Source organism: Gossypium hirsutum, chromosome D11 (genome assembly GCF_007990345.1).
Source record: "Gossypium hirsutum isolate 1008001.06 chromosome D11, Gossypium_hirsutum_v2.1, whole genome shotgun sequence".
NCBI lineage: Eukaryota > Viridiplantae > Streptophyta > Magnoliopsida > Malvales > Malvaceae > Gossypium > Gossypium hirsutum.
This window is the reverse complement of record NC_053447.1, coordinates 4123018-4132434: the sequence shown is the minus strand read 5'-3', so window position 1 is coordinate 4132434 and position 9417 is coordinate 4123018. Positions and strand designations below refer to the sequence as shown.

The following is a 9417-nucleotide window of genomic DNA, read 5'->3' as shown; positions in this document are numbered from 1 at the left end:
AATTTTTTCATTATAACTGTATCAATTTTGTTTGGTAGGTATGGACTGAACACTAGAGGTGTCCATGGCCGGGCCAGGCCCAAAAAATTTTTTGTCCCGCTTTCTAGGCTCAGGCCCGACCTGAATATGGGCCTGAAATTTTATCTAGACCTGACCCAGAAAAATTTTTAAGCCTGAGCTCGGCCCATTTTTAATAAACACCAAAAAAATATTTTAAAAATAAAAATAAAAAATTATTTTAAAAATATTTTAAAATTAAAAAATATATATTTATTATATTCGGGTTGGGCTCGGGCAAAAAAAATGGTGTTCGAGGCCCAGCCCATTTTCTAAACGAGCATCGTTTTTTTGCCCAAACTCATATTTCGGGCTTATATTTTTACCCGAACCCTCCCGTATTTCGAACGGGCCGTCGGGCCGAGCCGCCCGGCCCATGGACACCTCTACTGAACACCGTAGAAAGAGTAGACCATAAATAGTTTACCAGGTTTGAAGTAGCAGATTTCTCATTTTGTCAATTTTAAAATCATGGCTAATCGAGTGTTAGCTCGATTGAATTAAATATTATTGTTAATATAGAAGAATATAAATTCGAGTGCATTAAAGTGTATTATTCTTATATTTATAAGTTGAGAATGAGTTATAAATGATTCTAAATATTATGTAAAAAATAACCAGAACTTATAATGAGATTGTTAAAAAAAATTATATCTACATTTAAAATTATTTATGTTGATATTCAATCATTTAAGTTAAACAAATATATCCACAAATATTAAGTGAATATATTTGTCAACAAGATGTAATTGAATAATAAAAAATAATAAATAAATATATATCTTACTTTTTATTTAAAATAATCAAACATAAATAATATTAATTATGTTATAAATAAACAAAATAAACACATTAACAATAATATTATTGATTATATAATAATATAATAATAAACAATTAATTAAACGATAATTTAAATAAGAAATTTATTATATTTGGTGACTGTGGTAGAGCTCCTTAAAAGGATTATGGGTTAATTGACCTCACAAAAAATTGAAATAAAGATTTTACTTTTACATATATATTTTAATTATATTAATTGACCCAAAAGAAATTTACCTCCACAAAAAAAAAATACCCACCAAAATTTTGAAAAATAACTGTTTTATAAAATGAATTATTTTGTATAAAAATAAATAATTCTTTTATCTATTAAAACCTCAAAAAAAAATCTCAATCCTTTTACGTATATATTAAGATTGTAGTTTTTCTTGTGGTAGATTAAGATTTTTATGCAATATTTTTTTATTTATTAAATAATTTGGGGATATTAATTTTATATGGGATTAATAATATCTTGATTGAATAATAATTTTTAGAAGTTTGATTAATATAAACCCTTCAATAAATTAATTAGGATTGACTTGTATTTATATAATCTCATGTATTCTTATTTAGTATTCCTATTTGAAAATTCTTATATTCTCATGGTATCAAAAAAACACTCAATTGATTTTTTATTTTTGTACAAAGAAATTACTAGTTGTATGTTGACTTTATTAAAATCTTTTTGTGTTTAGATTTAGATTTATTTATTCTAAATGTTTAAGAGGAATGGAAAAATATTTTAAAAGAAAGTCTACTAGTGAAGTTAGGGATGGTAAAACTTGAACCGCCCATGGGTTTCGAATCGATCCGCTCCGAACGGAGCGAGTTTTTTTTGTTTGAAAAGTAGATGCAGAGCAGGGTGGGGTGGATTTTTCTTTTAGATAGTGGGTATGGAGCGGTTATGGTAATTGTTTGCCCGCTCCACTATATACACTTAATTTTATCCTTATATATAAAAATTATTAAAAGGGTAAAAATGTTATAACGTGATATAGAAAAAATCATATATTTTACGTTTAAATATTTTTTTTTGAAACAAATTCAGATTGGGCTTTATAACTTAAGAAAAAAAAACATAAGGTTCAAGCTAAACTAAATGCAAGTTCTGGCCCGTAGACAAATCAAAATTTTGGACCAAATCAGAAAAGAAATTAAAAAAAGAAAGAAAAACAGTCTTTAAAAATCTTCTAAAACCTAATAAATGCTGTCGTATCTTGCCCAATCAGAAAAAAATCCATTTCCGTCTTTTCAAAATCTTCTATTCATTACTTCACAGAGACGTTTCCAGATTTCAATGAAGCCTTGTCTGCCACTCCTTTGAATTTTTATAATACAGCTTCCTTTTCCTTGTAACCATTCATTTCTTCTCAGCACATTTTCCCTGCCTTTCTTTCGGTTTCTTCCAGATTCACAGCATACTCCGGGACTCTTCCAATCAAGTAAAGCTCTTCTTTTTCCTTTAATGTCACCGTCGCTAGTTTGTGTGCCAGGCTGTTCGCTTCTCTGGGAATATACTCAAGATAGTAGTTTCCAAAATTTTTTAATAGCTGATGAATATCTTGGATATATGCTCCGATTCTGGATTTATCATGGCTTTTCAGTTTGCACTTCTTTATAATAGATAATGCATCCCCTTCAATAATAATGTTTGACCATTGCATGTCCCTGCCTATTTGAGTTGTTGTTCGACACGCTATTGCTTCTGCGGCAAAGGCTGATGCCACATGATGATGAATCTTTGTACATGATAAAAGTGTGTTTCCGTCACTATCCCTGGCCACGATACCCGCTGCTGATTGCCGTGAGTTCCCATCAAATGCTGCATCGAAGTTAACCTTCACAAACTGGACCGGTGGGTACTTCCATTCCTTGCCTCTCAGTCTAACCTGAGGTGTTTTTGCTCCAATCTCATTCAGTTCACTAATATATCTCTTAACAAAAGATGCTGTCTCTTTCCCAGATCTATTAGTCTTTTCATGCACTCTCCTATTCCTTTCTCCCCATATTGCCCAAAGAGCGCAACAAAAGATTCGTCGCCGATTGGTGGAATTTTGTTCAAAAACCCAGGTAAGCCATTGTACAAAATCCATATGAGAAACTTGTAGTAATTCTGGGAATAATAACTCTTCCCATACTGTTCTTGTCACAGGACATTCACGGAATATATGATTTGCGGATTCTGCTGCACTGCCATACCCAACGCATGTCACATTGTTTAACAGCCTTCTGTAGTTCAAGTTGACTCGAGTCGGGATATAATTCCAAGATATTTTCCAGACTAAAATTTTTACCTTAAGAGGTAGATTAAGGAGCCATAGATTTCTGTAGAAATTTCTAGAATCATTTTGTAAAGCATAAGCACTAGGGTCATTTTCAGAGCTCTGTAATAGTTTATAGGCACTTCTTACTGTGAATTCTCCTGAAGATTCTTCCCGCCAGACCAGGAAGTCATCGTGAGGCTCTTTTGCAAGTGGGATACAGAAGATTTTCTCAGATATCTCCACAGGAAAGGTAGCTTCGATTAGTTCTTTTTTCCATTCTCTGATTCTGTCTTCAATTAGATCTGCAACTTTAAATTCCTGCAAATGCGATAACCTGGGATAATTGGTAAAATGAGATGATAATTTTGGATAATCCGGTAACCAACTATCATGAATGGCCGAAATTGCAGTACCCCTCCCTACTTTCCAACAGCTTCCATCGAGTAGAACACCTCTCGCTGCCCATATGCTTTTCCACGCAAAAGAACTATTATTCCCAAGATACGAATTAAGGAAATCCGTTTCTGGAAAATATTTAGCCTTTAACACCCTTGACACTAACGAGTTTGGATTATTTAGGATTCGACAGCCTTGTTTAGCTAATAGGGAGATATTAAATTTAGCCATACTCCTGAAACCTATACCTCATTGTTCTTTTGCCCGGCACATATTTTGCCATTTACACCAGTGAATTCCTCTTTTTCCTTCTTTTGCCACCAAAAGGTGTCGAATAACTTTTCCAATTCATCACATAGAGAATTAGGGAGAAGAAAGCATGACATGGCATAAGTCAGAATTGCCTGAAGTATGGATTTAATGAAAACTTCCTTGCCACCTTGTGATAATAGTCTGGTACTCCACAATTCTAGCGTTAACTTTATCTTTGAGATATTGAAAAGCCTCATTTTTTCGTCTTCCAACTACATTAGGAAGGCCCAAATACTTCTCCATATCTGTTGACCCTCTTATACCTAGGCTTACTGAAACTTCCTCTCTATCTCTGATTGACGTGTTCGAGCTAAAATAAATTGTAGATTTTTCAAAATTAACACATTGGCCCGAACATTCTTCATATTCCTTAAGGATTTCTTTTAGCGCCCTTACACCCTTGTTATTTGCTTCTCCAAACAGAATGCAATTATCAGCAAAAAGCAGATGTGAAATCGCTGGACCTTTCCTGCTTGCCTTGACTCCTCTTATCCGTCCTTTTAATGCTAATCTCATTAGTGCCGAAAGCCCCTCGCTGCATAGTAGAAAAAGGAAAGGACTAAGTGGGTCACCTTGTCGTAGTCCTCTAGAAGATTGAAAGATTCTTCTCCCTTTTCCATTACTGTTGATTGCAAAAGAAGCTGTAGTAATGCATTTCATAATCAAACCGACCCATTCTTTTGCAAAACCCATTCTCAACATGACTTCCTTAAGGAAACTCCACTCGACCCTATCAAAGGCTTTGCTCATATCAAGTTTAACTGTCATAAAGCCTTTCTTGCCTGTTCGTTTTCGTATAAGAGTGTGTAAGATCTCATAGGCTAGCAATATGTTATCAGAAATTAACCTTCCTGGGATGAAAGCACTCTGCGATAGATCAATACACTGCCCAATAACTCCTTGAAGTCTGTTGGCTATTGCTTTTGCCACAATTTTGCATATAACAGTACATAGACTGATAGGTCTAAAACTTGTTAAGTTTTTGGGATTCTGTGCTTTTGGGATCAAAACAATTCTAGTAAAATTTGAATGGCCCAAATTTTTGTCACTGTTTAAAATTTCCAAACAAAAAGTGGTGACTTCTTTACCTACGATATGCCAATAATGTTGAAAGAAAAGTGCTGGGAATCCATCAGGTCCTGGCGCTTTAGTTGGCCCCATTCCTTTCAAGGCAAGATGCACTTCCTCCTCCGTAAATTTCCCCATTAAGTCTTCATTTATTTCTGGTGTGATTTTCTCTTCAATGCCTGTTAGGAGGTAGAATAGCTCACCCACTCCTTTTGATGTAAATAGCTTCTGGAAGAAAAAAGTAACTTCTTCACTGATCTTGCATTCTTCCGTCACTTCTCCTCCTCCGACAAGTTTCAGCCTTGATATCGTGTTCTTCTTCCGTCGAGATGTGGCGTGCCTGTGAAAGAAAGCCGTATTTTTATCCCCAGCTTTTATCCAGTTTACCCTTGCCCTTTGTTCCCAATATCTTTCGTCTTTATCAATTTCTAGGTTTAGGTGCACCTTAATATCAATGATTTCTGCCATTATGTCATCAGTACTTTCCTTCTCCATCAGCATCTCCAGTTTCTTTGTCAGCCTTTTCTTCAGCCCTTCTCGTCCTTTTTTAATTTCCCCTGCCCATTTTTTTAAGTCCGACTATAATTTTTCCAGTTTCTCCAGAACATTGTTTGTAGTTTAATCCCAAGATGCTTTAATTTTTCCTTCGAGAGACTCTTCCATGGTCCACCATGCCTCAAACTTAAAACTTGGCTTGCCAAAATTATCATTATCTATTTTTGTAATAAGCAGCAGAGGACAATGATCAGATATTGAATGGGGCAAGTGATGAATGTTACCCATTGGAAATAGATTCCTCCACTTATCATTGGCTACTCCTCTATCAAGTCTCTCTTTAACATTTTTTTCTGGCATATTTCCCATTTCCCATGTTAACCAAGGCCCTATGTACCCTAGATCTTCCAATTTGCATTCTTCAAGAGTTTCTCTAAAAACCTCCATCCGTCTTTCATCTCTTAGTAAACCTCTTTTTTTCTCAAAAGAATACATGATTTCATTAAAGTCCCCACTCACAACCCATGGATGTGTCTGGTCTTGTCCCAATTTTCGTAACAAATTCCACGAATCATTCTTCAGATTGACATAAGGGGAGCCATAGAAACCTGTAAATCTCCTTTCTTCATTGTCAGTTTCTTCCATAACCATTGCATCAATGTGATTCTTAGAAAAACTTCTTAAGGTAACCGTAATCTCTTCTTTCCATGCTAAGCATAAACCACATCGGAAACCTTCTGCATCAACATCAATTCCATTATGAAAACCACATTTTCTTCTAACTTTCTCCATGCATTGCTTGCTTAATTTTGTCTCCATTAAGAAGACCAATTGGGGGTTTTGCTGCTTTAGAAAGTATCGCAGCCTTCTAACTGTTCGTGGACTCCCCAATCCACGAATATTCCAAGTAATGATTTTCATTGCGTTCGGTCGGCTTGCCTCTTGGCAGCCACCGATCCTATGAGTAAATTAGTATCACTCTGTTGCATAACGTTTCCCAGCGTTTCTCCTTGTTCCTGTTCTCTATCTTTTTTTAGCCTCTTTGTTCCAACTTCATATTCAGCTTCTATACAATAAGTCTCTGCTATTTCTTCAGTAGCTTTCCTCTTCTTGTTGCAGTTTTCATCCTTTTGCTTTGCCACTGTTAGGGCTGGATTGACTCTTCTCCAAGTTGACTTCTTTACTGAATGTGGATTATTGTCTTGACTTCTCCTCTTATCAACCACCCGCTCATTGCTCATAACAGAATCTTCTTTTTCTTGCTTCTTCATCTCCTCCTTGTTTTCATTCACTAGTAGTTCCCCGTGCGTCATCCCCAACCAATTATTTGCTTCTTCAGCTTTTCCATCATCAATCAAATCTGGGTCAGAGCCACCTGTATAGAAACATTGAACCCTATTCTGATTTAAAGAGTTATTTAATTTAATACACTCTTTTCCAAGTAAGTTTGATTCTGCTCTTAGTGCCATTGTGTATGGGGGATTTTCTTGAATTTTTGTTTTTTCTGCAGGATTCAGTGAGTTACAACCTAAGAGACCGTGCCCCAGCTTACCGCATCTGAAGCAAAAAGTCGGTAGTTTTTCATATTTAAATGAAATCCACCATTTGTTCTTATTATTCACTGAGACAAAAATACCCCTTCGAAGGGGTTTCTGCACATCGAGATTTATTTTTAGACGACACCATTCTCCGTTTATTTCAGATCTGATTATCCCGCCAAAAGTGACACCTATGGCATGTAGCAAGTCTTTTTTGTCAAATTCTGGTAGACATGGTCCTACCTTTAGCCAGACCGGTGAGGAGTTGAGTCGAATCTGAGATCTTTCCACCGATTGAGTAATCCTGTCGAAAAGGATTAGACTCTTCTGAAATAGCCATGGTCTACCTTCCATAATCAATTTTAAATCCTCTTCCGTCTCGAACGCTATCAAATATAGGTTTTGTCCTGCTGTTTGAATCTCGAACTTATTTTTTATTTTCCACAAACTCTTCATCTGTGCCTTAAAACTTTCCGGATTGTAAAACTTCTCTGTCCATATTGTGCAGATCAGGGTTGGTTTATCAGTCGGTACTACCTTCGAACCTTTGACAGATAATTGGATAAGCTCTTCAGTTAAGAGTGAAATCTCATCCCTCTGCTCTCTATCATCTCCACCGCTTTCCCCCATCCCAAGTTGCAGAAGTGACTGCCTCTACTAGGACTCTCGGCGAAGCACTCTTGGAAAAGAAGTAGCTAGGGTTTTTTATATTCCTTATTGGTTTCCAAGGAAAATGCACTTTTGAGAGGACATTTTTACGTTTAAATATTTTTAAAAGAAATATGTTTAAATATCTACTTGACTTTAAAAGATTGAAAAAATTAAAGATAAGTAGTAATAATTAAATTGAAGTAGAGAGGTGGGATGAAGATGGTTGCATCCAACATCCATTGAGGTGATAGTGGATTTTGAATTTATACAACCATATTGAAGCGGGGTGGGTGATGGAGCAGAGTGTTCTAGTTAGAGGTGCTCACGGGGTGAGCCAGGTTGGACCCAACAAATTTTTTAGACCCATTTGTTAGGCCCAGGCCCGACCTAGCCTAAAAAAATGTGCATAAAATTTTGCCTAAGCTCAGTCCGAATAAAAATGCTAAAACCTAAGTCGGCCTGGCCATATTAATTTTTATAAAATTTTAAATATATAATACATCAAAAATACTAAAAAACATTAAAATAAAGAATTCCCAACAAATTAAAAATAAATTTTAAAAAATATGTATACGTAAATAACACTAAGATAGATGCAACTTAACAAGTAAATATCTCTAAAATAATAACAAATTAACAATAAAACAAGTGTTATACAACATCCAAACAATAACAACAAAATAACAGTAATATAATAGTGAAATGGTAGCAAAATAGGGAGAAAATAACAAGAAAATAGCATTAAAAAACAAAAAAAAAATAGCAGCCTTTTTTGTCCTTTCGTGAATTAAGGCCGAGCTAAGCCAAAAATGCCTTACCCGACGCCCAACCCATTTTTTAAATGGGCCTTATTTTTTCTTCCCAAGTTCATTTTTCAGGCCTATATTTTTGCCCAAACCCTCCCACTTTTTGGGCGGCCTGACCCATGAGCAGGTCTAGTTTTAATTGTAGAGCGGTAGCAAATTTAGCAATATTCGCTCCAAAAAATAGGCCTAAAATTTTACTCAAGTCCAGCTTAGATAAAAAATACTAAACCTGAGCACGACCCAGTCCACCCATATCACTTTTTTTATATAATTTTTATATAAAAACAAATTAAAAAACTATACATCAAATACATTAAAAAAATGTTTCCTAATAATTTGAAAATACATTAAGAATAAAATCTTTATACTTAAATAATATTAAGATAGTTACAACTTAACAAATAAATACCTTTAAAATGATAGTAAAATTAACAATAAAATAATAGTTATACAATATCTAAACAATAACAATAGAATAATAACAATATAATAACAAAATTACAACAAAATAATAAAAAAACAACAATAAAAAATATTTAGGTATATTCGGGTTGAACCGTGCCCAAACCAAAAAAATATTACCAAACTTATTTTTTATTCAAACTCGTTTTGTCAAATTTATATTTTTATCCAAACTCTATCAATTTTCAAATAAAACTTTAAGTCTTGATGGATGAACCGAGCATATATTAAACAACTAACCCTTTATTGTAAGCATCGGCTAATCGGAGCTTTAACAAAAGCGGATTGGACGAAATTAGTAATCTTACATGATTTCATTTGGGATGGAAATAAATTATGGAAATAACATTGTACCCAAAGTTGGCTATAGGTGGAAATTGAGTAATTGATTTCAGTCCCCCTGTTTGGGAAATAGGACCACAAAAAACAATTTTTTATCACACTGAGATTTAATATTTACACACTAAAATTTGACCAAATGACATTTATTAATTGATAAGGTTTTTGACATAATGTGTATAACTATTTATAGTTCCTCTCTAA

At 34.5% G+C, this 9417-nt stretch overlaps 1 long non-coding RNA gene across 8 annotated transcripts; it reads left to right on the top strand.

The window, feature by feature from the left end:
• Positions 1-1997: 1997 nt before the first annotated feature.
• On the top strand, positions 1998-7748 carry LOC121223649 (uncharacterized). 8 transcript variants are annotated; one of them, XR_005920939.1, is made up of 6 exons: positions 1998-2737; positions 2846-2952; positions 3035-3396; positions 6928-6986; positions 7120-7354; positions 7464-7748. It is a non-coding gene; the product is annotated as an uncharacterized lncRNA (long non-coding RNA). The 8 variants fall into 8 exon arrangements; XR_005920940.1 differs by having other exon boundaries at positions 6928-6990; XR_005920942.1 differs by having other exon boundaries at positions 2097-2324; positions 2564-2737; positions 6928-7354.
• The last annotated feature ends 1669 nt before the right edge of the window (positions 7749-9417 follow it).